At 45.0% G+C, this 25,350-nt stretch overlaps 1 long non-coding RNA gene across 1 annotated transcript in view; it reads left to right on the forward strand.

Moving 5' to 3' along the window:
• LOC126187840 (uncharacterized) overlaps positions 1–25,350 on the forward strand; it is a 280,979-nt gene that overhangs the window by 241,895 nt on the left and 13,734 nt on the right. The window contains exon 2 of the long non-coding RNA XR_007537798.1: positions 7,623–7,863. This is a non-coding gene — a long non-coding RNA (uncharacterized LOC126187840). The remainder of the gene's footprint in view (positions 1–7,622; positions 7,864–25,350) is intronic.

A 25,350-nucleotide genomic window follows, 5' to 3' on the forward strand; every position in this document is an offset into this window, starting at 1 on the left:
TTGTTATGTTTTTAATGATGTATTTTGTATCTTTGTAATTGTATTCTTATGTTATATAATTGTAATTGACGCCAGTTAATCAAATTGCGTAACTTGTACGCATTCATTTCACTGCACACTTTTCTGTTGGTCATACTATATGGACACTATGTGAGAAGTAGGGACTGTTAGTGTTTGCACGTGTGTTACTAATTCAGCAAGGGACTGGATAACAGCATTGCTGGTTCTAAGGACAATTCCCAAAAACTTTGTGAATGCACAAGTGGTGGTTATGGACTTGCTCTATTATCCGCAAGACTCTTCAATGGTGATTGTGCACCTGCACAGTCGCAACAGATGGCTGCTGGCCATCTCTACAAGGACTACAGTGGGTCTACACCTCTGGTGGCCCACAAATACCACAATCTCTACCAGGACTACAGTGGGTCTGCTCTGTGATGACCTACCTACCAATCTTCTTCAAAACGTCGAATGACTCTGCTGTGGGTTTGCTCTGTTGTGGCCCATTACCTGTCAGCATGTCAAGAGTCAGCACTGTCTTTCCGTTGGAAGGACAACACTACTTCTCCAAGACTGCATGGAAATCCACTACTTCTGTGTGCAATTTCTTTTACTAATGAGAAACTGTAATTACTATTATGATGAATGATCAGGACTATCTTTATGGACTGTGAGAAAATTTTAGCTTTTGACCAACATTGTATAAATAAGTGTGTGCATTTGATATCTTTCTTACTGTAATTATGAAAAAATTTTTCAAATCTGTATTGGCCACTGGCCAAAAAAATTTTGTAAAATTTTTTGTGGGGAGCATGGGGGCTATGTAAGTAGGCTGTTTAGATTTTTATATGGGTAATGCCACGTAGCGCTCTCTGTATGAAAATCACTGGCTGTGCTGTGTGCAGTATGTGGCTAGTTTGCATTGTTGTCTGCCATTGTTGTCATGAACTGCTATAGCTGGATGCGAACAGCGCGTAGCGCTGGGCAGTTGGAGGTGAGCCGCCAGCAGTGGTGGATGTGAGGACAGAGATGGCGGAGTTTGAAATTTGTAAAAATTGATGTCATGAGCTGCTGTATATATTATGACTATTGATGACTATTAAGGTAAATACATTGTTTGTTCTCTATTAATATCTTTCATTTGCTAACTATCCCTATCAGTAGTTAGTACCTTCAGTAGTTTGAATCTTTTATTTAGCTGGCAGTAGTGGCGCTCGCTGTATTGCAGTAGTTCGAGCAACCAAGATTTTTGTGAGGTAAGTGATTTGTGAAAGGTATAGTTTAATGTTTGTCAGGGCCATTCTTTTGCAGGGATTTTTGATAGTCAGATTGCGTTGCGCTAAAAACATTGTGTGTCAGGTTAAGCACAGTCTAGTACAATTATTCTAAGTGGACATTTCATATGTCAAAAATGTTCTAAGGGGACGTTTCAGTGTCAGCCATGTTTTATGATGTCTTACTCACAGTACTCTATCTACCAATAGGTTCTCTACTGTCAGTTGTGCTGTTAGAGCCGTTTTTTAGGCTACGTTAATTTTCGTCATGTTTCTTTGTCTTATTATTGTACAGCACTGTCAACCCTAGTTACGTATCACGGTATTTTACCTTCTTCCAAATGTTGCTTCACATACGTGTTTGTTGTTATTGCACTGTTTGTACGTACGAATGGTGTAGTAAATTTACATTTTATTTCTTCTACCACTTGTTAACAACGGAAGCCTACTACTCGGCAGACGTTTCCAGCGTCTGAGGGACACAGGTAGCCTTCCACCTCGGCAGACTGACAGTGGAAGGCGCCGCACAGCCCGCACGCTTGACATGGAGGTTCAAATGGTTCAGAGCACTATGCGACTTAACTTCTGAGGTCATCAGTCGCCTAGAACTTAGAACTAATTAAACCTAACTAAACTAAGGACATCACACACATCCATGCCCGAGGCAGGATTCGAACCTGCCACATGGAGGGGAGTGTGTTACGTTAGGTGGAAGAAACGCCGGAGAGAAGGCATCAACGCCGATTTTCAATCAACGTATGTGCAGTCATACTTGACGATAGATTGATAGGGCCATACGTGCTATCGCAAAGGTTAACTGGGACGCACTATCCGGACTTTCCCATTAATGTATTGCCTACATTGCTGGAGGCTGTGCAATTGCAGCAACGAATACAAATACGGTTCATGCGTTATGGCGCACCAGCACACTTGAGTCACAGTGTGCGCGAATATCTCACGCAGACGTTTCAGGACCACTGAGGTGCTCGGGGGCGGAGAGGGGGCTGGGGTTGAGGCAAACCTCGGCTTGCTCCTTCCCCCCCCCCCCCCCTGCCTCAGTCCACTAGGCTTTTGGTTATGGGGACACTGAAAAGAATTGGGCTACGCCACTCCAATCAACGATGTGCGGACAGTACAGGGTTGCGTCTTCATTGCGTGCCAGCAGGTACAACAACAACCGGGTATTCTTGAAAGGGTGCGTCGTTCCTTAAGCGGGAGGTCAGAGGGGTGCATTGTCATGAACGGACGCCTCATTGAACACCCCCTACAAAACCTGTTATTGCAGAAAGTATGCATATCAGGAACCATGTTTATTGGGCTTATTTTTCTTGTTTCGATGAGTACTACCACCTCTCAAAGTATTCGACACTTTTCTTTTAACACCTTGTATAATGAAATATTTTCTGGTAAATTTTCATCCTCTGTTTCACTCCCTAGGGGTTGAGTTTCCAAACACCGGGGAACTCGAATTTTTTTCTAACAGAGAAACGAAATACAAATTTCATAGATTTAGCTTTGAAAATGCTTTCGTAATGAAATAATTTCATAAAACTTTTCATCACTTGTTTCACTCCCATAACGGAGTTGAATTTCCAAAATCACTGAAATATGTATTTTTTATTTCCAATCGAGAAGTCAAATAACAAATTTATAGAGCTGTCTTCAAAAATACTTCAGCAGTTCTTTAACAGTGGTTTATTTTCAAAAAACTTTCACCGTGTATTTTATCCCGTTAGTGGTTGAATTTGTAAGTAGGCTGTTTAGATTTTTATATTGGTAACGCCACGTAGCGCTCTGTATGAAAATCACTGGCTGTGCTGTGTGCAGCCTGTGGCTAGTTTGCATTGTTGTCTGCCATTGTTGTCATGAACTGCTATAGCTGGATGTGAACAGCGCGTAGCGTTGCGCAGTTAGAGGTGAGCCGCCAGCAGTGGTGGATGTGAGGAGAGAGATGGCGGAGTTTTGAAATTACATATATTATGACTTGTGATGATATTAAGGTAAATACATTGTTTGTTCTCTATTAATATCTTTCATTTGCTAACTATCTCTATCAGTAGTTAGTGCCTTCCGTAGTTTGAATCTTTTATTTATCTGGCAATAATGGCGCTCGCTGTATTGCAGGGTATAGTTTAATGTGACTCAGGGCCATTCTTTTGCAGGGATCTTTGATAGTCAGATTGCGTTGCGCTAAAAATATTGTGTGTCAGTTTAAGCACAGTTTTGTATAAATTGTTCAAAGGGGACGCTTCAACCCTACATTCTTAGCCACAACAGCACGGGTGCATGTATTTCACTATGAGAGATATCAGAACGATTTTCGTTAATAACTTTCAACTCGGTGGTTCCCAGTCTAAGGTCCCTTACTTCAGATTAATACATTTACGCTTCTCCAACATTGCTAAAGTGTTGTAACATCATCACGGAATCATTCTGCGCAGTTCTGATTTTGAATAAAAGAAAAAACTAAGAAAGTAAATTCTGTGGTGTTTATGACAAGTTTCCGTTCTTTCTTTTTTCTGGCGTTTATTACGTCTAATGAGAGGACTGCTTTAGCAGGATTTCACAAATTTTGTCTATTATTTAACTTCGTGATCGAATGCTTTTCCCAACAGCACAGTCGTCAAGATAACCTGAGGGAGGCAAGTAGTGTGCGCCTTGTGTGTGTGTGTGTGTGTGTGTGTGTGTGCGTATGCTTGTGCTTGTGTGTGTGTGACTCGTGTAAACTTTGTTCTGTGTTATCCTTGTAGTATTTTGAGAATTTCTGTGTAAATTCTAGAACCACTCAGCCTTCTACCGTCTCGAACACACGATATTTTAGATGTGAGTGTGGGATGATAGAATTCTACCTACTGCGCGTCACATGTTTGTGTGTGCAGGTTTGAAATTCAGTCACGAGAAGAATGTAGATGCGGCAGACGAACGGCAACAAGAAGTACTTGTCGGTCTATCCATGGAAGCTTTAGTGAAAGTGCGTACGAGAGGACCATGGAAATTTATGTTACACTGTATTAATAGTGTCAGTGACTTTTGTTATTGAAAAAAGGACAGTTGAGAAAGTACTCTTGAGAAAAAGTTTTGTCTTAGCGTTGTTGAAGGGAAGACATGTATTAAGATTCATGTTGAGAATGGACATGATGTTTAAGCCAAGTTTCTCTTATCTGTAAATTAGTTTGTTTCTGCCTTTTGGAGACACGAGAGACTTAGTAAACAGTACATATTTAATGTGAAAAGCGGGTTTTGTAATATGTCTGAAGTTTAAATATACGTCGATAGTTAATACAAATGAAGCTTTGACGTCTGCTTATTTTTATACGGAGAAAAATTCTTAAGGAATTCCTGTACCTAGCAGCACACTTCGGAGAAGACGTGAAAGAGATTTTGCAGCAGCAGGCTAACCAGCAAGGCAGGTCGGCAGAGCATCTCAAGTAAGTCATCTCGGAAAAAAAGTGGAAGTTAGTGTATGTACTGCACACTTAAATCGTCATCCAAGCCGTTAGACCCTTTATTAACTGTTCGTGCGAGAGACTTTCACTGAGTAACGCAGCAAAAATGGTTCAAATGGCTCTAAGCACTATGGGACTTAATATCTGATGTGATCAGTCCCCTAGACTTAGAATTACTTAAACCTAACTAACATAAGGACATCACATACATCCATGCCCGAGGCAGGATTCGAACCTGCGACCGTAGCAGCAGCGCGGTTCCGGACTGAAGCGCCTAGAACCGCTCGGTCACAGCGGCCGGCTAGTAACGCAGCACTTTTTTTCTTTTTAGTAGGTTGGTTTCATTCAAGATTTTATTACACCATACATTATTTTGGCTACAAAATCGTGTTTTTCAACACAATCTCCGTCCAATGCGACGGCCTTATGCCACCTTAATGTGAGGGCCTGTATGCCCGCATGGTACCACTCTACTGGTCGACGTCGGAACCAACGTCTTGCTGCATCAATAACCTACCTATCATCCACGTACTGATTCCCACGGAGTGCATCCTTCATTGGACAAACAGACGGAAGTCGGAAGATGCGAGATCCGTGCTGTAGTATGGTGAGCTCCTCATGGGTGGGCAGATTTGTGTGTGGCATTGCGTGGTCATGGAGAAGGGCGAGTTGGTTCGCTTTTTTGTGGCGGCGAACTCCGTGCAGCAGTTTCTTCATTTTCCTGAGGGTGACACAAAACACTTCAGAGTTGATCGTTGCACCATGAGGGAGGACACCAAACAGAATTAACCCTTCAGAGTCCCAGAAAATCGTCGCCATGACCTTACCGGCTCATAGTACTCCTCCGATCTTTTCCTCCGGAGTACAGGTGGACTGGCGGCACTCCATGGATTACAATTTTGTTTTCGGTTCGAAATAGTGAATCTGTGTTTCATTTCCAGAATGAGATTTTCACTCTGCAGTGGAGTGTGCGCTGATATGAAACTTCCTGGCAGATTAAAACTATGTGCCGGACCGAGACTCGAACTCCGGACCTTTGCCTTTCGCGGGCAAGTGCCCTATCATCTGAAATATCCAAGCACTTGACCGCGAAAGGCAAAGATCCCGAGTACGACTCTGTGTTTCATTGTCTGTCAAAATATTCAACAAAAAATTGTCACGATCATTGCGCAAGCAATTCCGCTCCTTATGGTTTTGTGATAGGCGGCGAGGAAACCAGCGGTTACACACGTCTGAATACCCTAACTGGTGGACGGATGTGTCAACACTTCCAACAGAGACGTCAAATTGAACAGTGAGGTGCTTTATTGGTATCCATAGATCACCTCGAGCGAGTGCCAGCAACGTTGCAGCAATCACAGGTGTGTGCTGCCTGCCGGCAAACTGGAGGGCGGACAAGTTTTCGTGATCTTATTGCAATTATGACATATGCATTGTCCAATGATTCACCGTGCTTTTTACTTGCTCCTTATACATTCTGCAAGCCCTACGAATATCTGTGATGCTCTGGTTTTCCGCCAAAGAAACTCAGTGACAGATCTCAACTCTGAACGCACTTCCTTCACATAGCCATTTTGAAGGCTACGTATACCACCGCCACTTACCGGACCTTCCTGAAACCACAGGTGCTGGAACAGGAATAGTCCACCACCTCTACAACAAATTCCGCAGTTTTTCGACCGAAACTGGTAGAGAAGAAAGTGCCACGGAAAGCCGCTCGCACATCTTCGTCTCTGAGGCGAAAAGTGGAGACTAGCCCAGCATTTGCCTGAAGAAGTGTGGGAAACCGTATAAAAACCACTCTCTCGCTGTGCGGCGTACCAGCCTATGATCGTTAATCAGCCGCGTGTATACGTGCAGCTCACGTATATCTTCTGAATTATGAGAATGATGTAGGTTGCAGTAGGTACTGGGACATGAAGAACCTTGCACAGGATATTAAATGAAATGATCGTATGGCATGGTTGGCCGGGAGACTCCATGCGGGGTTGCTCGGCCGCCGTATTGCAAGTCCTTTTTAGCTGACACCACTTCGGCGACTTGCGAGTCAGTGATGATAAAAGACACACAACACCCAGTCATCTCGAGGCAGATAAAATCCCAGATCCCGCCGGTAATCGAACCCGGGACCCCGTCCGCGGGAAGCGAAAACGCTACCGCAACACCATGAGCTGCGGAGTCCACAGGATAGAGTGGCATGAAGAGCTGCATCAAACCAGTTTCTGCACTGAAGACCACAACAACAATGAGAATGATGTGATGGGGCCGGCCGGAGTGGCCGAGCGGTTCTAGGCGCTACAGTCTGGAGCCGCGCGACCGCTACGATCACAGATTCGAATCCTGCCTCGGCCATGGATGTGTGTGATGTCCTTAGGTTATTTGGTTTAAGTAGTTCTAAGTTCTAGGGGACTGATGACTCAGAAGTTAAGTCTCATAGTGCTCAGAGCTATTTGAACCATTTTGATCTGATGGGGGTTCCTAGTAAATGTTGGTAAGAATTTGAATGTGGGGCATATTAAAGATACGTTACACGAAAGAACGTGGGATCATGCTGGAAGGAACTGACAGGTGGGGTGTAGGTATTTGTTTCCTCTTGGGCGAGGTAAGGGTAGATTGGAGCCTTCATTTGGAGTGGGAAAGATATTTTATGGTTATAAGGAAGGATAGGCTTCGGGAACTAGTTCACAGCCTGGTCTCTTCTATCTAGAAACGTATTTTAATTCTTACGTTTTGTTTATACACCAGGGAAAGCTCTTGTAGCTTTATTTATTGACCCACACCCGTAGAACTTCAGATTTTGTTCTCAACGTTTTTATTTTCTTTCTTGGAGCATTAACAAACGGTTCCACACATCTGAGGGGTTGTCTGAAATAAAATTCACGCAGTAACGTTTCTCCAGCAGGGTTAAAAACACACTGAGGTCGCGGCGTTAATATACGACGGCGGCAGTCCGACCGCTACACGGAATGCCGCTGGCAGCGGGAACCGGGAGTTCCTGGAAGCGGCGCGGTGCGGCGCTGCCGGCGCCCGCGGAGGTGGGCGGCGGACGCTAAATATTTTCATTCCGGCCCGCGCATTCCGCAAATCGACGCCGCGTCGGCAGCCGGCCTCTATTGTTCCCGGCGTGTGCGCACTCAGCTCAGGTGAGTGTGGAAGCGAGGTCAGCTGGACGCTCAGCTGCGGACTGAGTAGGCGTCGCTTATTACCGTGTGTGCGAACTGCGCGGCCCAAACAGTACGCTGGGCTGTCGTCTCTCATACGGCACTGTCCAGAGTGCCACTAGAGACACATCACAATCATAACGATAGTATGAGAGAAATGCCTCAGTAGTTAGCTCTTTTATTTTATTCCATTTTATTTATTTATTTATTTATTTTTTGAATCATCAATCTTCTGACAGGTCTTGAACACTGTGCCAACCTTTCCACCCTCTACATCTCCCTCTGGAACCATGGAAGTTATGCCTTAATGTATTAATAGTTGTCCTATCGTGCTGTCCTTTCTTCCTCAGAGTTTTCAAAACATTCCTTTCCTCGCCGATCCTGCTGAGCACCTCCTTATTTCTTAGTTTACCACTCCACGTAACAGCCAACATTCTTCTGTAGCACCACATCTGAAATACGTCGGTTCTCTTCTTTTCCGGTTTTCCCACAGTACATGTTTCACTGCCCACGCAACGCTGCGCTCCAAACGTGCATTCTCTTCCGCAAATTAAGACTTATGTTTGATACTAGCAGATCGCTGTTGGCGAGCTGTGTCATTTTTGCCAGTGCTAGTGTCTTTTTTATATCTTCACTGATCCGCCCTCTTTTTCTGGGCTAGGTACCAGAATTCCTTAACTTCACATACTCTGTGATACCCAACAATGATGTTAAGTTTCTAGCTGTCCTGATTTCTACTACTTCTTAGTATTTTCATCTTTCTTCGATTCACTCTCAATCTATATTCTGTATTCTGTTTATTTCATTCAACAAGTCCTGTAATTCTTCTTCACTTTCACTTAGGGTAGCAACGTCATCAGGAAATCTTAACATTGATATCCGTTCATCCTGAATAATCCCGCTCTCTAACTTTCCTTTTATTTCCGTCATTGTTTCTTCGATGTATAGACTGAACAGTAGGGGCGATAGTATACGCGCCTGCTTTACACCCTTTTTATTCTCAGCACTTTGTTGTTGGTTTTCCACTCTTATTGTTCCAAAAATGGCTTGGCTCTGAGCACTATTGGACTTAACTTCTGAGGTCATCAGTCCATATGTTCATATGTGTGTGATATCACATGGGACTTAACTGCTAAGGTCATCAGTCCCTAAGCTTACACAATATTTAACGTAAATTATCCTAAGGACAAACACACACACCCATGCCCGAGGGAGGACTCGAACCTCCGCCGGGACTAGCCGCACAGTCCATGACTGCAGCGCCCTAGACCGCGCGGCTGGAAATGGTAGAACACACGTATTCTCCCTGTGAAGTATCGTTGTAATTCTTCTGGTGGTTTCAGATCTCCAAATGAGTCGAAATAGTAGACGGTATCTGTATTTTTCTTAACATACGCCACCCACTGGTTTCCAGGTCCCCCAGCAACACCTAAATTCACAAAACTGCAGCCTCTGATTTGCACGTAGTCTTTCGCCATGTAACACTCATAAACACACCAGGGAATATTGGAATGCTGAATATTTTCCTAGCAAACTTCAGTAGATCAGTATTTGTAAGCGGTCTATCTGATAGGGTGGCCAGCAGGCCTTTTTTTGTTTATGAAGAGACGTAGTCCTTTCTTGTATGGTTGCAGGTATAAACCTTTTGCCACGCCTGCTGCTTCCTCTAGCTGTTCCTGGAAGTTCTGTGCATTCTTGAGTGTCCTGGCAATCGCAGCAGCACACCAGCAAGTGAATCCATCGCCGAGAGATCTGTAAGAGCTGGGACGAGGAATGGGTTAATTCCACCTGATGTCTTGGGTATCGGCAGAACCCTGGGTTCTTTAACCGGTCCTTCATGTTTCAGGGCTCTTTTAAGTGCGTACATCGCCGTCAAGATACAGTTTTTAAATACCCATTCTTCATCTTTATCGTTGTCTTCTTCTTCTTCTTCTTCTTCTCCTCCTCCTCCTCCTTCATCGGTGCATGCGTTCATAACTGGCTTGAAACTCACACCCAAGCCCTGAGCACTATTGGACTTAACTTCTGAGGTCATCAGTCCATATGTTCGTATGTGTGTGATATCACATGGGACTTAACTGCTAAGGTCATCAGTCCCTAAGCTTACACACTATTTAACGTAAATTATCGTAAGGACAAACACACACACCCATGCCCGAGGGAGGACTCGAACCTCCGCCGGGACCAGCCCCACAGTCCATGACTGCAGAGCCCTAGACCGCTCGGCTAATCCCGCGCGGCTGGTCATCAGTCCCTAGAACTTAGAACTACTTAAAGCTAACTAACCTAAGGACATCACACACATCCATGCCCGAGGCAGGATTCGAACCTGCGACCGCTCGGTCACCCCGTCCGGCTTTTATTGTTCCCTCCTGATTCTTGTACATAGTGTTATTATATTACCCGTCCTTCCATATACATTACTCCTATTTTTCTCAGAAATTCGAACATCTTGACCATTTTACATTGTCGAAAGCTTTTTCCATGTCGGCAAATTCTATAACCATGTCTTCACTTTTCTTCAGTCTTAGCACACTGGACCTGTATTCGGGTGGACGCCGGTTTCAATCCCCTCCGGATATCCAGATTTAGTTTCTTCGTGATTTCCTTAAATCGCTCCAGGAAAATACAGGGAAGGATCCTTTGAAAGAACGGCAGATTTCCTTTCCCATCTTTCAAATATTCCGAGCGTGTCCTCCGTGTCTAACCATGTCGTTCCCGACGCGTCTTTAAGGGGATCCTATTGAAAATACACTCCTGGAAATGGAAAACAGAACACATTGACACCGGTGTGTCAGACCCACCATACTTGCTACGGACACTGCGAGAGGGCTGTACAAGCAATGATCACACGCACGGCACAGCGGACACTCCAGGAACCGCGGTGTTGGCCGTCGAATGGCGCTAGCTGCGCAGCATTTGTGCACCGCCGCCGTCAGTGTCAGCCAGTTTGCCGTGGCATACGGAGCTCCATCGCAGTCTTTAATACTGGTAGCATGCCGCGACAGCGAGGACGTGAACTGTATGTGCAGTTGACGGACTTTGAGCGAGGCGTATAGTGGGCATGCGGGAGGCCGGGTGGACGTACCGCCGAATTGCTCAACACGTGGGGCGTGAGGTCTCCACAGTACATCGATGTTGTCGCCAGTGGTCGGCGGAAGGTGCACGTGCCCGTCGACCTGGGACCGGACCGCAGCGACGCACGGATGCACGCCAAGACCGTAGGATCCTACGCAGTGCCGTAGGGGACCGCACCGCCACTTCCCAGCAAATTAGGGACACTGTTGCTCCTGGGGTATCGGCGAGGACCATTCGCAACCGTCTCCATGAAGCTGGGCTACGGTCCCGCACACCATTAGGCCGTCTTCCGCTCACGCCCCAACATCGTGCAGCCCGCCTCCAGTGGTGTCGCGACAGGCGTGAATGGAGGGACGAATGGAGACGTGTCGTCTTCAGCGATGAGAGTCGCTTCTGCCTTGGTGCCAATGATGGTCGTATGCGTGTTTGGCGCCGTGCAGGTGAGCGCCACAATCAGGACTGCATACGACCGAGGCACACAGGGCCAACACCCGGCATCATGGTGTGGGGAGCGATCTCCTACACTGGCCGTACACCACTGGTGATCGTCGAGGGGACACTGAATAGTGCACGGTACATCCAAACCGCCATCGAACCCATCGTTCTACCATTCCTAGACCGGCAAGGGAACTTGCTGTTCCAACAGGACAATGCACGTCCGCATGTATCCCGTGCCACCCAACGTGCTCTAGAAGGTGTAAGTCAACTACCCTGGCCAGCAAGATCTCCGGATCTGTCCCCCATTGAGCATGTTTGGGACTGGATGAAGCGTCGTCTCACGCGGTCTGCACGTCCAGCACGAACGCTGGTCCAACTGAGGCGCCAGGTGGAAATGGCATGGCAAGCCATTCCACAGGACTACATCCAGTATCTCTACGATCGTCTCCATGGGAGAATAGCAGCCTGCATTGCTGCGAAAGGTGGATATACACTGTACTAGTGCCGACATTGTGCATGCTCTGCTGCCTGTGTCTATGTGCCTGTGGTTCTGTCAGTGTGATCATGTGATGTATCTGACCCCAGGAATGTGTCAATAAAGTTTCCCCTTCCTGGGACAATGAATTCACGGTGTTCTTATTTCAATTTTCAGGAGTGTAGTTCCATGGATAAAACCTTCTAAAGAAGGGCAGTTAGTGCACGAATAAATTAAATTTCTTTTATGCCACTGATTCCTTGTTATTTCGTTATATACAACTACATCTGTTGACTGCTGTCGCATCTTTTTTTATTTGAGTACCATAATTCTAGAACATTTTAATGAAAGTGGCGTAATAAATTTCTGGATAAAGCTTCACTGACATAGATGTATTAGTTTCGGAGAAAATTGTACCTAAAGCTAAGAATTTTATACTTTCAGCGCTTCAGTCTGGAACCGCGTGACCGCTACGGTCGCAGGTTCGAATCCTGTCTCGGGCACGGATGTGTGTGATATCCTTATTTTAGTTAGGTGTAAGTAGTTCTAAGTTCTAGGGGACTGATGACCTCAGATGCTAAGTCCAATAGTGCTCAGAGCCATTTGAACCAACCAATTTTTTATACTTTCAGGAAAATGCATTTATAGGTTTTCATACAATATATTCAACCAACATTCAAAACTAAAAATCGTTTGATTCATTACTGTCATCATTGTGGGTCTCTGTATCCTCCAGCTTACGTTCGGAGGCCCTCTTTTGAATTCTAGCTTCTTTTCTCATTTGTAGGTACGTTTTTCAGCTCTCACACCGTCAGTTGGCGGTAGTATTTCTTCATATGCAGGTTCTATGCCCATATCACTGAAAATTTTCACCCAGCTCACTGACACACCCTAAAACACAATACCGCTCCATGGCGCCAGTTTTTAGTGTTTTGAGGTCCACAATTACAGTTCTAAGCAAGCTGATTTTGAGTTCTTGCACATATGCATTTAGCAGGCAAGCTTTTGCTAGCCAAGTACATATACACAGGTTTTATAACACATCTGCTATTGACATTGATAGGGGTCATTGTGACTGATATACGTCCCCAGTTACACTTACTTGTAAGATACACATGTTGCTCTGTGGGGCGATCGGTATAGCTGAAAACGAACACGCTTCAGTCAAATTAGTCATCCTGATGCAAAGAAGAGTAGGCAATAGTTGAACATCAAATCAGCGTTCTGTTTATGTTTCACTTCTCATAGTGATTTTGAAGGAGACGCTTGATTTCAAGAAGTAATTTTACTGTGTTTGTACTTGTATTTCTTTGGTAACGATCGCACGTATGGACAGAATAATGTTGAGGAATGCTAATAACTTAGAACAAATGAGAAACTCTGTGTGGGAAACCTTCTTTCACAGAACTGCAGAAGATGAGAACCTCTGTCATCCTCTCTCTTCAAAAGACCCCGAGTCATGGTGTAAATGTCAGACAGTAAGCGTAACTAAAAACACACTTCATACACCGCTATCGCAATGTAGACACTTTTATTTTTCGAAGATGACAGCCAGCCGCGGTGGCTGTGCGGTTCTAGGCGCTGCAGTCCGGAACCGCGGGACTGCTACGGTCGCAGGTTCGAATCCTGCCTCGGGCATGGATGTGTGTGATGTCCCTAGGTTAGTTAGGTTTAAGTAGTTCTAAGTTCTGGGGGACTGATGACCTAAGATGTTAAGTCCCATAGTGCTCAGAGCCATTTGAACCATTGAAGATGACAATTTCAACAGTCTCATGCTGCCATTGTCTGATCTACGCTGCCGGCGGAGTGGTAACGCATAGGTGGCAGACCCGCTACGAAGTAACCTATCTGGCCGCTAGATGGCATGTGTAGTAGTACATGCTAAATGATCACATACTGTGGTTACAAACAATGAACAGCGATGCACCACAAAGAAAGGAGGATTTTTCAATGCGCCCAATACAACAATTAGGAATGCCAACTGGCCATACATATAAAATTACTGTCGGCTTGTGCTCCATATAAAATCTGTAATAGTTACATACTGTGTGCTTATTGGCAATGAGCAAGCAACATTATTAATAAAAAATTTAAAAAATTAATAATTTACAAAGCAATATGACGTAAAAAGAAAACCGCACAGGTCCGACTGCAAATGCTAAAACCTGCCAGACCTACAAGGGATCCACGAAGTATCCTCATAGAAAAAAAGGGGGTAGGGGATGGGAATGCGACAGAAACAACGACGCGGTGCTCAACGTACTTCAAAAAGTCATCTAGTCCAGAGGCAGATGCAAGTCTTACTGGATACGAGGCGTCCACTACAGAAGCAATCGAAAGGATATATAACATAAAATTAATGTAGATGATTTCAATAAAAACAAAGGTATAAAAGGAACATAACAGTGCGTATATGTATACATCGTACAGCGTAGAGGATATCTGTAATCCACGCAGTGTCAGGAACTACTGCAAATGGAGGCATTTACAGCAAAACAGCTTTTTGTTATCAGTGTGTATTTTACCAGTTGTGTGTATTTCATCAGCTGGATTTTTATCAAGGCATGTATACGTGGAGAGTGCATGTTATGCTTTGCGTTCATATGGAGCAAACCGGCCGGTGTGGCCGAGCGGTTCTAGGCGCTTCAGTCTGGAACCGCGCGACCACTACAGTCGCAGGTTCGAATCCTGCCTCGGGCATGGATGTGTGTGATGTCCTTAGGTTAGTTAGGTTTAAGTAGTTCTAAGTTCTAGGGGACTGATGACCTCAGATGTTAAGTCCCATAGTGCTCAGAGCCATTTGAACCATATGGCGCATTTATAGTAAGTACATAAGATCATATGACGGCAACATAAAGCTTTTGAAACTGGTCATCTTGGAGCAATAAAAATATATACATCGCGTTCGTGACATATGAAATGTGTTTGTTTTCAATTACACTTACGATCTGACATATCCATCACGACTCGGGGTCTTTTGAACAGAAAGAATGCCAGGAGTCCTCATCTTCAACAGTTCTGTGAAAGAAGGTTTCCCACACAGCGTTTGTCATTTATTCTATTAGAATTTATACACATTATCAACAGAGTCAGATGACTTCTTGACGTCGAGCGTCTCCTGTAAATAACTTCGATGAGTAGAACATAAACCGAACACTGATTTGATGTTCAACTATTACCTACTCTCCTTTGCGTCAGGACGACCAACTTGGAAAGCAGGGGTCAAAGAACAAACAAAATGAAGACAGGCGTAGTTACTGCACCCGGGATAAACAAAGCTCAATTCACAAAAGGGGGAGTGCGTCGTTAGAAACTGCTCTCTCTTTCCTGTTTTATTTACAAACAGTGATTCCGCATCAATTCCATGTAAAGCTAATATCACAAGTTTCTTCCGTTTCCTTTCCTTTCTCCGCCTTCAACCTCCAGTTTACATAATACACTCCTGGAAATGGAAAAAAGAACACATTGACACCGGTGTGTCAGACCCACCATACTTGCTACGGACACTGCGAGAGGGCTGTACAAGCAATGATCACACGCACGGCACAGCGGACACACCAGGAACCGCGGTGTTGGCCGTCGAATGGCGCTAGCTGCGCAGCATTTGTGCACCGCCGCCGTCAGTGTCAGCCAGTTTGCCGTGGCATACGGAGCTCCATCGCAGTCTTTAACACTGGTAGCATGCCGCGAAAGCGTGGACGTGAACCGTATGTGCAGTTGACGGACTTTGAGCGAGGGCGTATAGTGGGCATGCGGGAGGCCGGGTGGACGTACCGCCGAATTGCTCAACACGTGGGGCGTGAGGTCTCCACAGTACATCGATGTTGTCGCCAGTGGTCGGCGGAAGGTGCACGTGCCCGTCGACCTGGGACCGGACCGCAGCGACGCACGGATGCACGCCAAGACCGTAGGATCCTACGCAGTGCCGTAGGGGACCGCACCGCCACTTCCCAGCAAATTAGGGACACTGTTGCTCCTGGGGTATCGGCGAGGACCATTCGCAACCGTCTCCATGAAGCTGGGCTACGGTCCCGCACACCGTTAGGCCGTCTTCCGCTCACGCCCCAACATCGTGCAGCCCGCCTCCAGTGGTGTCGCGACAGGCGTGAATGGAGGGACGAATGGAGACGTGTCGTCTTCAGCGATGAGAGTCGCTTCTGCCTTGGTGCCAATGATGGTCGTATGCGTGTTTGGCGCCGTGCAGGTGAGCGCCACAATCAGGACTGCATACGACCGAGGCACACACGGCCAACACCCGGCATCATGGTGTGGGGAGCGATCTCCTACACTGGCCGTACACCACTGGTGATCGTCGAGGGGACACTGAATAGTGCACGGTACATCCAAACCGCCATTGAACCCATCGTTCTACCATTCCTAGACCGGCAAGGGAACTTGCTGTTCCAACAGGACAATGCACGTCCGCATGTATCCCGTGCCACCCAACGTGCTCTAGAAGGTGTAAGTCAACTACCCTGGCCAGCAAGATCTCCGGATCTGTCCCCCATTGAGCATGTTTGGGACTGGATGAAGCGTCGTCTCACGCGGTCTGCACGTCCAGCACGAACGCTGGTCCAACTGAGGCGCCAGGTGGAAATGGCATGGCAAGCCGTTCCACAGGACTACATCCAGCATCTCTACGATCGTCTCCATGGGAGAATAGCAGCCTGCATTGCTGCGAAAGGTGGATATACACTGTACTAGTGCCGACATTGTGCATGCTCTGTTGCCTGTGTCTATGTGCCTGTGGTTCTGTCAGTGTGATCATGTGATGTATCTGACCCCAGGAATGTGTCAATAAAGTTTCCCCTTCCTGGGACAATGAATTCACGGTGTTCTTATTTCAATTTTCAGGAGTGTAGTTCCATGGATAAAACCTTCTAAAGAAGGGCAGTTAGTGCACGAATAAATTAAATTTCTTTTATGCCACTGATTCCTTGTTATTTCGTTATATACAACTACATCTGTTGACTGCTGTCGCATCTTTTTTTATTTGAGTACCATAATTCTAGTACATTTTAATGAAAGTGGCGTAATAAATTTCTGGATAAAGCTTCACTGACATAGATGTATTAGTTTCGGAGAAAATTGTACCTAAAGCTAAGAATTTTATACTTTCAGCGCTTCAGTCTGGAACCGCGTGACCGCTACGGTCGCAGGTTCGAATCCTGTCTCGGGCACGGATGTGTGTGATATCCTTATTTTAGTTAGGTGTAAGTAGTTCTAAGTTCTAGGGGACTGATGACCTCAGATGCTAAGTCCAATAGTGCTCAGAGCCATTTGAACCAACCAATTTTTTATACTTTCAGGAAAATGCATTTATAGGTTTTCATACAATATATTCAACCAACATTCAAAACTAAAAATCGTTTGATTCATTACTGTCATCATTGTGGGTTTCTGTATCCTCCATCTTGCGTTCGGAGGCCCTCTTTTGAATTCTAGCTTCTTTTCTCATTTGTAGGTACGTTTTTCAGCTCTCACACCGTCAGTTGGCGGTAGTATTTCTTCATATGCAGGTTCTATGCCCATATCACTGAAAATTTTCACCCAGCTCACTGACACACCCTAAAACACAATACCGCTCCATGGCGCCAGTTTTTAGGGTTTTGAGGTCCACAATTACAGTTCTAAGCAAGCGGATTTTGAGTTCTTGCACATATGCATTTAGCAGGCAAGCTTTTGCTAGCCAAGTACATATACACAGGTTTTATAACACATCTGCTATTGACATTGATAGGGGTCATTGTGACTGATATACGTCCCCAGTTACACTTACTTGTAAGATACACATGTTGCTCTGTGGGGCGATCGGTATAGCTGAAAACGAACACGCTTCAGTCAAATTAGTCATCCTGATGCAAAGAAGAGTAGGCAATAGTTGAACATCAAATCAGCGTTCTGTTTATGTTTCACTTCTCATAGTGATTTTGAAGAAGACGCTTGATTTCAAGAAGTAATTTTACTGTGTTTGTACTTGTATTTCTTTGGTAACGATCGCACGTATGGACAGAATAATGTTGAGGAGTGCTAATAACTTAGAACAAATGAAAAACTCTGTGTGGGAAACCTTCTTTCACAGAACTGCAGAAGATGAGAACCTCTGTCATCCTCTCTCTTCAAAAGACCCCGAGTCATGGTGTAAATGTCAGACAGTAAGCGTAACTGAAAACACACTTCATACACCGCTATCGCAATGTAGACACTTTTATTTTTCGAAGATGACAGCCGGCCGCAGTGGCTGTGCGGTTCTAGGCGCTGCAGTCCGGAACCGCGGGACTGCTACGGTCGCAGGTTCGAATCCTGCCTCGGGCATGGATGTGTGTGATGTCCCTAGGTTAGTTAGGTTTAAGTAGTTCTAAGTTCTGGGGGACTGATGACCTAAGATGTTAAGTCCCATACTGCTCAGAGCCATTTGAACCATTGAAGATGACAATTTCAACAGTCTCATGCTGCCATTGTCTGATCTACGCTGCCGGCGGAGTGGTAACGCATAGGTGGCAGACCCGCTACGAAGTAACCTATCTGGCCGCTAGATGGCGTGTGTAGTAGTACATGCTAAATGATCACATACTGTGGTTACAAACAATGAACAGCGATGCACCACAAAGAAAGGAGGATTTTTCAATGCGCCCAATACAACAATTAGGAATGCCAACTGGCCATACATATAAAATTACTGTCGGCTTGTGCTCCATATAAAATCTGTAATAGTTACATACTGTGTGCTTATTGGCAATGAGCAAGCAACATTATTAATAAAAAATATAAAAAATTAATAATTTACAAAGCAATATGACGTAAAAAGAAAACCGCACAGGTCCGACTGCAAATGCTAAAACCTGCCAGACCTACAAGGGATCCACGAAGTATCCTCATAGAAAAAAAGGGGGTAGGGGATGGGAATGCGACAGAAACAACGACGCGGTGCTCAACGTACTTCAAAAAGTCATCTAGTCCAGAGGCAGATGCAAGTCTTACTGGATACGAGGCGTCCACTACAGAAGCAATCGAAAGGATATATAACATAAAATTAATGTAGATGATTTCAATAAAAACAAAGGTATAAAAGGAACATAACAGTGCGTATATGTATACATCGTACAGCATAGAGGATATCTGTAATCCACGCAGTGTCAGGAACTACTGCAAATGGAGGCATTTACAGCAAAACAGCTTTTTGTTATCAGTGTGTATTTTACCAGTTGTGTGTATTTCATCAGCTGGATTTTTATCAAGGCATGTATACGTGGAGAGTGCATGTTATGCTTTGCGTTCATATGGAGCAAGCCGGCCGGTGTGGCCGAGCGGTTCTAGGCGCTTCAGTCTGGAACCGCGCGACCACTACGGTCGCAGGTTCGAATCCTGCCTCGGGCATGGATGTGTGTGATGTCCTTAGGTTAGTTACGTTTAAGTAGTTCTAAGTTCTAGGGCACTGATGACCTCAGATGTTAAGTCCCATAGTGCTCAGAGCCATTTGAACCATATGGCGCATTTATAGTAAGTACATAAGATCATATGACGGCAACATAAAGCTTTTGAAACTGGTCATCTTGGAGCAATAAAAATATATACACCGCGTTCGTGACATATGAAATGTGTTTGTTTTCAATTACACTTACGATCTGACATATCCATCACGACTCGGGGTCTTTTGAACAGAAAGAATGCCAGGAGTCCTCATCTTCAACAGTTCTGTGAAAGAAGATTTCCCACACAGCGTTTGTCATTTATTCTATTAGAATTTATACACATTATCAACAGAGTCAGATGACTTCTTGACGTCGAGCGTCTCCTGTAAATAACTTCGATGAGTAGAACATAAACCGAACACTGATTTGATGTTCAACTATTACCTACTCTCCTTTGCGTCAGGACGACCAACTTTGAAAGCAGGGGTCAAAGAACAAACAAAATGAAGACAGGCGTAGTTACTGCACCCGGGATAAACAAAGCTCAATTCACAAAAGGGGGAGTGCGTCGTTAGAAACTGCTCTCTCTTTCCTGTTTTATTTACAAACAGTGATTCCGCATCAATTCCATGTAAAGCTAATATCACAAGTTTCTTCCGTTTCCTTTCCTTTCTCCGCCTTCAACCTCCAGTTTACATAATATGTACCACAGATACGGATTTAACGTGATGTCTGTTATTTCAGACCTGTCCGTAAGATCAGAAACCACACATTCATATAGCTGTCATTGAGTTTCTTTTGGCGGAAGAAAGAGCATTGCATATATTCATAGGCGCTTGCTGAATGTCTAGGGAGACCGAGCAGTGAAGAAAAAGCACGATGAATCATTGGGCGAGGCGTCTGTCATCATCACAACTTCACACATTAAAAAAAAAGTTTTGCATCACCCCGGTTCCCAGAACTCCTGAAGATAGACGTTGACTGTGGATATTGCATCACAGTCACAGTCCCTTTGACTGTTCAGAGATGTCACTAAACCCGCCCAAAGAGGTAAGCAATAGTTCAACCATGTCTAGACGGTTGATACCGCGGTTGGATCGTGTCCACATTATTACTTTGTGCCAGGAATGCTCTCAACAAGGGAAGTGTTCTGGCGCCTCGGAGTGAACCAAAGCGATGTTGTTCGGACATGGAGGAGATACAGAGAGACAGGAACCGTCAATGACATAGCTCGCTTAGGCTACTACTGCAGTGGATGACCGCTACCTGCGGATTATGGCTCGGAGAAACCCTGACAGCAACGCCACGATGATGAATAATGCTTTTCGTGCAGCCACAGGACGTCGTGTTACGACTCAAACTGTGCGCAAGAGGCTGCATGATGCGCAACTTCACTCCCGACGTCCAAGACGAGGTCCATCATTGCAACCACGACACCCTGCAGCGCAGTACAGATGGGCCCAACGACATGATGAATAGACCGTTCGGGATTGGCATCACGTTCTCTTCACCGCTGAGTGTCGCATATGACTTCAACCAGACAGTCGTCGGAGACGTGTTCCGAGGCAACCTGGTCAAGCTGAACGCCTTAGACACACTTCTAGCGAGTGCATCAAGGTGTAGGTTCCTTGCCGTTTAGGGGCGGCATTATGTTGGGCCGACGTACGCCGCTGGTGGTCATGGACGGCGCCTTAACGGCTGTACGATATTTGAATGCCATCCTCCGACCGATGGTGCAACCATATCGGCAGCATATTGCCGACGCATTCGTCTTCATGGACGACAATTCGCGCCCCCATCGTGCACATCTTGTGAATGGCTTCCTTCAGGATAACAACATCACTCGACTAGAGTGACCAGCATGTTCTCCAGACATAGACAGTGGTCTATGGAACATGCCTGGGATAGATTGAAAAGGGCTGTTGATGGACAACGTGACCCACCAACCACTCTGAGGGATCTACGCCGAATCACCGTTGAGGAGTGGGACAATCTGGACCAACATTGCGTTGATAGACTTGTGGATAGTATGCCACGACGAATACAGGCATGCATCAGTGCAAGAGAACGTGCTACTAGGTATTAGAGGTACTGATATGTACAGAAATCTGGACCAACACCTCTGAAGGTCTGGCAGTATGGTGGTACAACATGCAATGCGTGGTTTTCATGAGCTACAAAAAGGGCGAAAATGAAGGTTATATCGATCTCTATTCCAACATTCTGTACAGGTTCCGGAACTCTCGGAACCAAGGTGATGTAAAACTTTTTTTGGTGTTTGTAGGTCGCGCAATCCTGCCCGATTTCCCGCGTGACGGCCGGCCTCCCACAGCTGTGACTGCAAAGCTGGAAAGGGCGGACATTCTCCTTTGAGATGACTGACGGATCACAGTCAAACATATCACTGCTCAACTGGACGTCTCTGTTGGTGGTGCTGACACACTCGTCCACCAGTTGCAGTAGACAAAGCTGTGTGCCTCCTGGGTTCGTTGCCGCCTAACGGAAGGCCATAAAGAGCACCTGTGTGACCCAATGGAGGATGGACTCCGTGGAAAGCAGTACATGGATGATGGGGAGGTATTGGCTCCGAAGTCGACCAGTAAAGTGGTACCATGCAGGCATACAGGCCCAACAGGGTGACCAATAAGGTGGCGTAAGCTGTCCGTGTGAAAGGAGATTATTTTCAGAAATAGGGTTTTGTAGCCAAAACAGTGAATCCTGAATAAAACCAACCTGCTTTGGAAGAAAACTTTGTTGCATTGTTTATTAAACGCCCCTCGTATAGTGAATGTTCTGTGATGTCCGTAATGGATAAGCTTAAATAAAAGTACTGTGGTGTATTTGCTGGAATACCTGAGCGTATTGTTGTTGTGTTGCTGTTTCACTGATCTACGTGAACCCATGTACAGCCTGTGTGTCTACCAACTCTTCGTCAGTAAACCGGTCCGTATTGCAGTGTATTCACTGCTGATGTACAACTAGCACTCTCGGAAAGAACAAACCATAGGCAGAACCGAGCAGCAACGAATGTTAGATTGAGGACGAAGAGCGACGTGGGCGTTACTGTTGTCTAAGGAAAGTACCGTGCGTGAATTGAACTAAGACAAGCGGCTGGCGCTAGGGTGTTCTGCTTGCATCGCTGATATTGATATTCGACTGTCTTGCTATCTTTGACTCCCCCCGGCGGTTTTCCGGGTGAACGTGTGACGACAGTCTCCGGTCGGCGTTCAACGAGCCAACTTGAAAACAAGCCTGTGTCCCTAATCGTGGCTCATGGGCCTCGCCGTGCTCGCAGCCCTTGTCTTTTGTCGCCCCGGATGTACGGTGCCGATCATTGGGTGCCTTGACGTGCAAAATTGTGGTGGGTTCGTCGTCTCACGCTGAACAGCTTCCCAGCTCGTAATTTGCAAGCTCCAAGTTACGTAAGACTTTTATTCTGTGTTTAACTGAGAAGACAGTGGAATCTTATTGTGGCATGGGTAGCTGCCGGAGATGGTTCTGAACTTGGTTCCGCAATGGCTATTTTAAGGAGGCTGATGTTTCTCATTTCGTTTCTCATCTGTGGAGGGTGTGTTTTAAGTGGTTTTCATGCAAATTTTAACTTGTTTTCGGACATATTGACCGCTTTGGGACCGGTTGCGGTAGTGCACACAGCCGTAGAATTGATGGTTTAATCATTTGTTACGGTAGGATTTGGTATGTTTACTTAATGTTGAAAGTGCCTTAAGGCAACTGGACGTGATCTCTAAGTTCCTGCTAATTTACTGGGAGACGGGTAATGTTTGAGTATTGCTCCATAAGAATTTGGGGGCATGCTTCATATATATACCAGTGTGGCTGTGATTTAACCTTGTTTTCATTGCAATCTATTTGTGCTGCAGGCCATTTGTTAAGTCTGCTCGTTTCCTGGCATCGATGCGGTTATGAATTCTTGTCAGGACTGCTCATTGTGAGGCCGGTCGGACTACATATAAATATATACCGCCTGCTACGTGACCATGTGCACAAGTAGTGGGGTGTGAACGCTCGTATTGCCTGCCGGCCGTAGCGTTGTTGCTTCCAAATACTGCTGTGAGCCTTAACCAACACCGACTCAAAGGAAGGCCTCGGCACTTGCTGGTGACGTCACGTCAGCTAGGCACGGCGAACGCCAGGTCTGTTGCAGGCAGAAACGCCTGGGCGTGCTTATCACTATAAATCTCTTATTTTTGGACAAAATGTTTGGTATTGTTTTTGATTCTGCAGTTTTATTTAGATGAAAGATTTACTTGCTATCGTAAAGCTACAAATGAAGATCATAGTTCTGTATTACTGAATCCTGTCGAAACAAACGTAAATCAATATGAGAAGATGCTTTGCCCCATTGCAAGCTTCGGAAATTTTACATTGAAGTAACTATATTTACTTGATCCATTTTGTTATCAAAACTTACCCCAACCCCCTTACAACTAACTCGTTTCTTTTATTTATTTATTTTCGTTTGACATCGTCAATGGAAATGTGAACTAGAAAGGAGAAACTTCATAACATAAATTTTTCTTTTTTTTATGAAACAAGTATCTCTCTTTTGCCTCTTCTTCTGCCCCCAACCCCCTCCCCAAACGTGTACAATCGCAAGATATTTCATTAACATTCAGTGCTCCTCACCCTATAGTCAACCAAGATACCTAAAGAAGAGCACCAATATGTTCACAGTTTCTTGTAAAAGCAACCCAGTACAAACGTAACTTCCTCAGATTTACAAACAAGGTAAAGAAGTACGAATTCTGTTGCTGCTGGACCATGGAGTTGTTTTTGTATGTCAGTCCTTAAAACAGGTGGAAATTTAAATTCAGGAGTACGCTATTTGTTAAGAAGTGTAATGAATTGCACAATTAATTGATTGCAGAAATCTCTCAGAACAATGTGTTTTGGTCAACTTCCGCCAATAGTTTCACATTTTCATGTGTCAGAGAGGGAGACACCACCATTATGAGTATGCTTGCAACAGACCTGGCGTTCGCCGTGCCCAGCTGACGTGGCTTAACGAACAAGCGCCGAGCCCTTCCTTTGAGTCGGTGTTCCCTTAACGCTGTTCTCTAAAGTGAAGTGCAATTTGCGAATCATTCAGTCATTATGTCCGTTACTTAAGTGAGGTGACTTTGTTAATGTTAGCGTTTCTGTAAGTCATTTTACTGGTTGAGTTATTACTGGCCATTCTTATTGAACACTTATGTTAATAATCTGTGTATCTTTAATGAATGTACAACTGTAACATCCCCTTTGAAAATTTAATGAATTACTGTGCTGATAAACCGCTACGTTATTTGATTTTCAAACAGCTGAGCAAAACTGAACGTACCCAGACATTACTCTCTTTACTTATTCTGATCAACACTAAACTGACACACAATATTTTTAGCGCAACGCAATCTGACTTTCAAAAATCCCTACAAAAGAATGGCCCTGACTAACAATAACCTATACCTTTCATGAATCACTTACCTCACAAAAATCTTCGTTACTCGAACTACTGCAATACAGCGAGCGCCAATACTTCCAGCTAAATAAAGGATTCTAACTACTGAAGGCACTAACTACTGATAGGCATAGTTAGCAAATGAAAGATTTTGATAGAGAACAAACAATGTATTTACTTTCATAAAGTTCAAAAGCCATAATATATATATCAGTTCATGATATCCAGTATTATAAATTTACTCTTTCTGGTGGACACACGTCCAGATCGTCCGCTCTCAAAATTCTGCCATCTCTCTCCCCACATCCACTACTGCTGGCGGCTCACCTCCAACTGCGCAACGCTACGCGCTGTTCACATACAGCTGCCTAACACTACAATAGCGAATATTCCAACAATGCAAACCAGCCACAGACTTCACACAGCACAGTCAGTGATTTTCATATAGAGCGCTACGTGGCGTTACCAACATAAAAACCTAAACAGCCTACTTACACAATTTGTTATTCTTTCCTATGTGCTAGTTTTGCTACCTTCGTTGGCCCACTGTGTATTTTTAGTGTAAGCGTGTTTCATTGTGGACCTTTATGTGGGCAGTTCAGTTTTAT

This window comes from Schistocerca cancellata, chromosome 5 (genome assembly GCF_023864275.1).
Source record: "Schistocerca cancellata isolate TAMUIC-IGC-003103 chromosome 5, iqSchCanc2.1, whole genome shotgun sequence".
NCBI classification, from domain to species: Eukaryota; Metazoa; Arthropoda; class Insecta; order Orthoptera; family Acrididae; genus Schistocerca; species Schistocerca cancellata.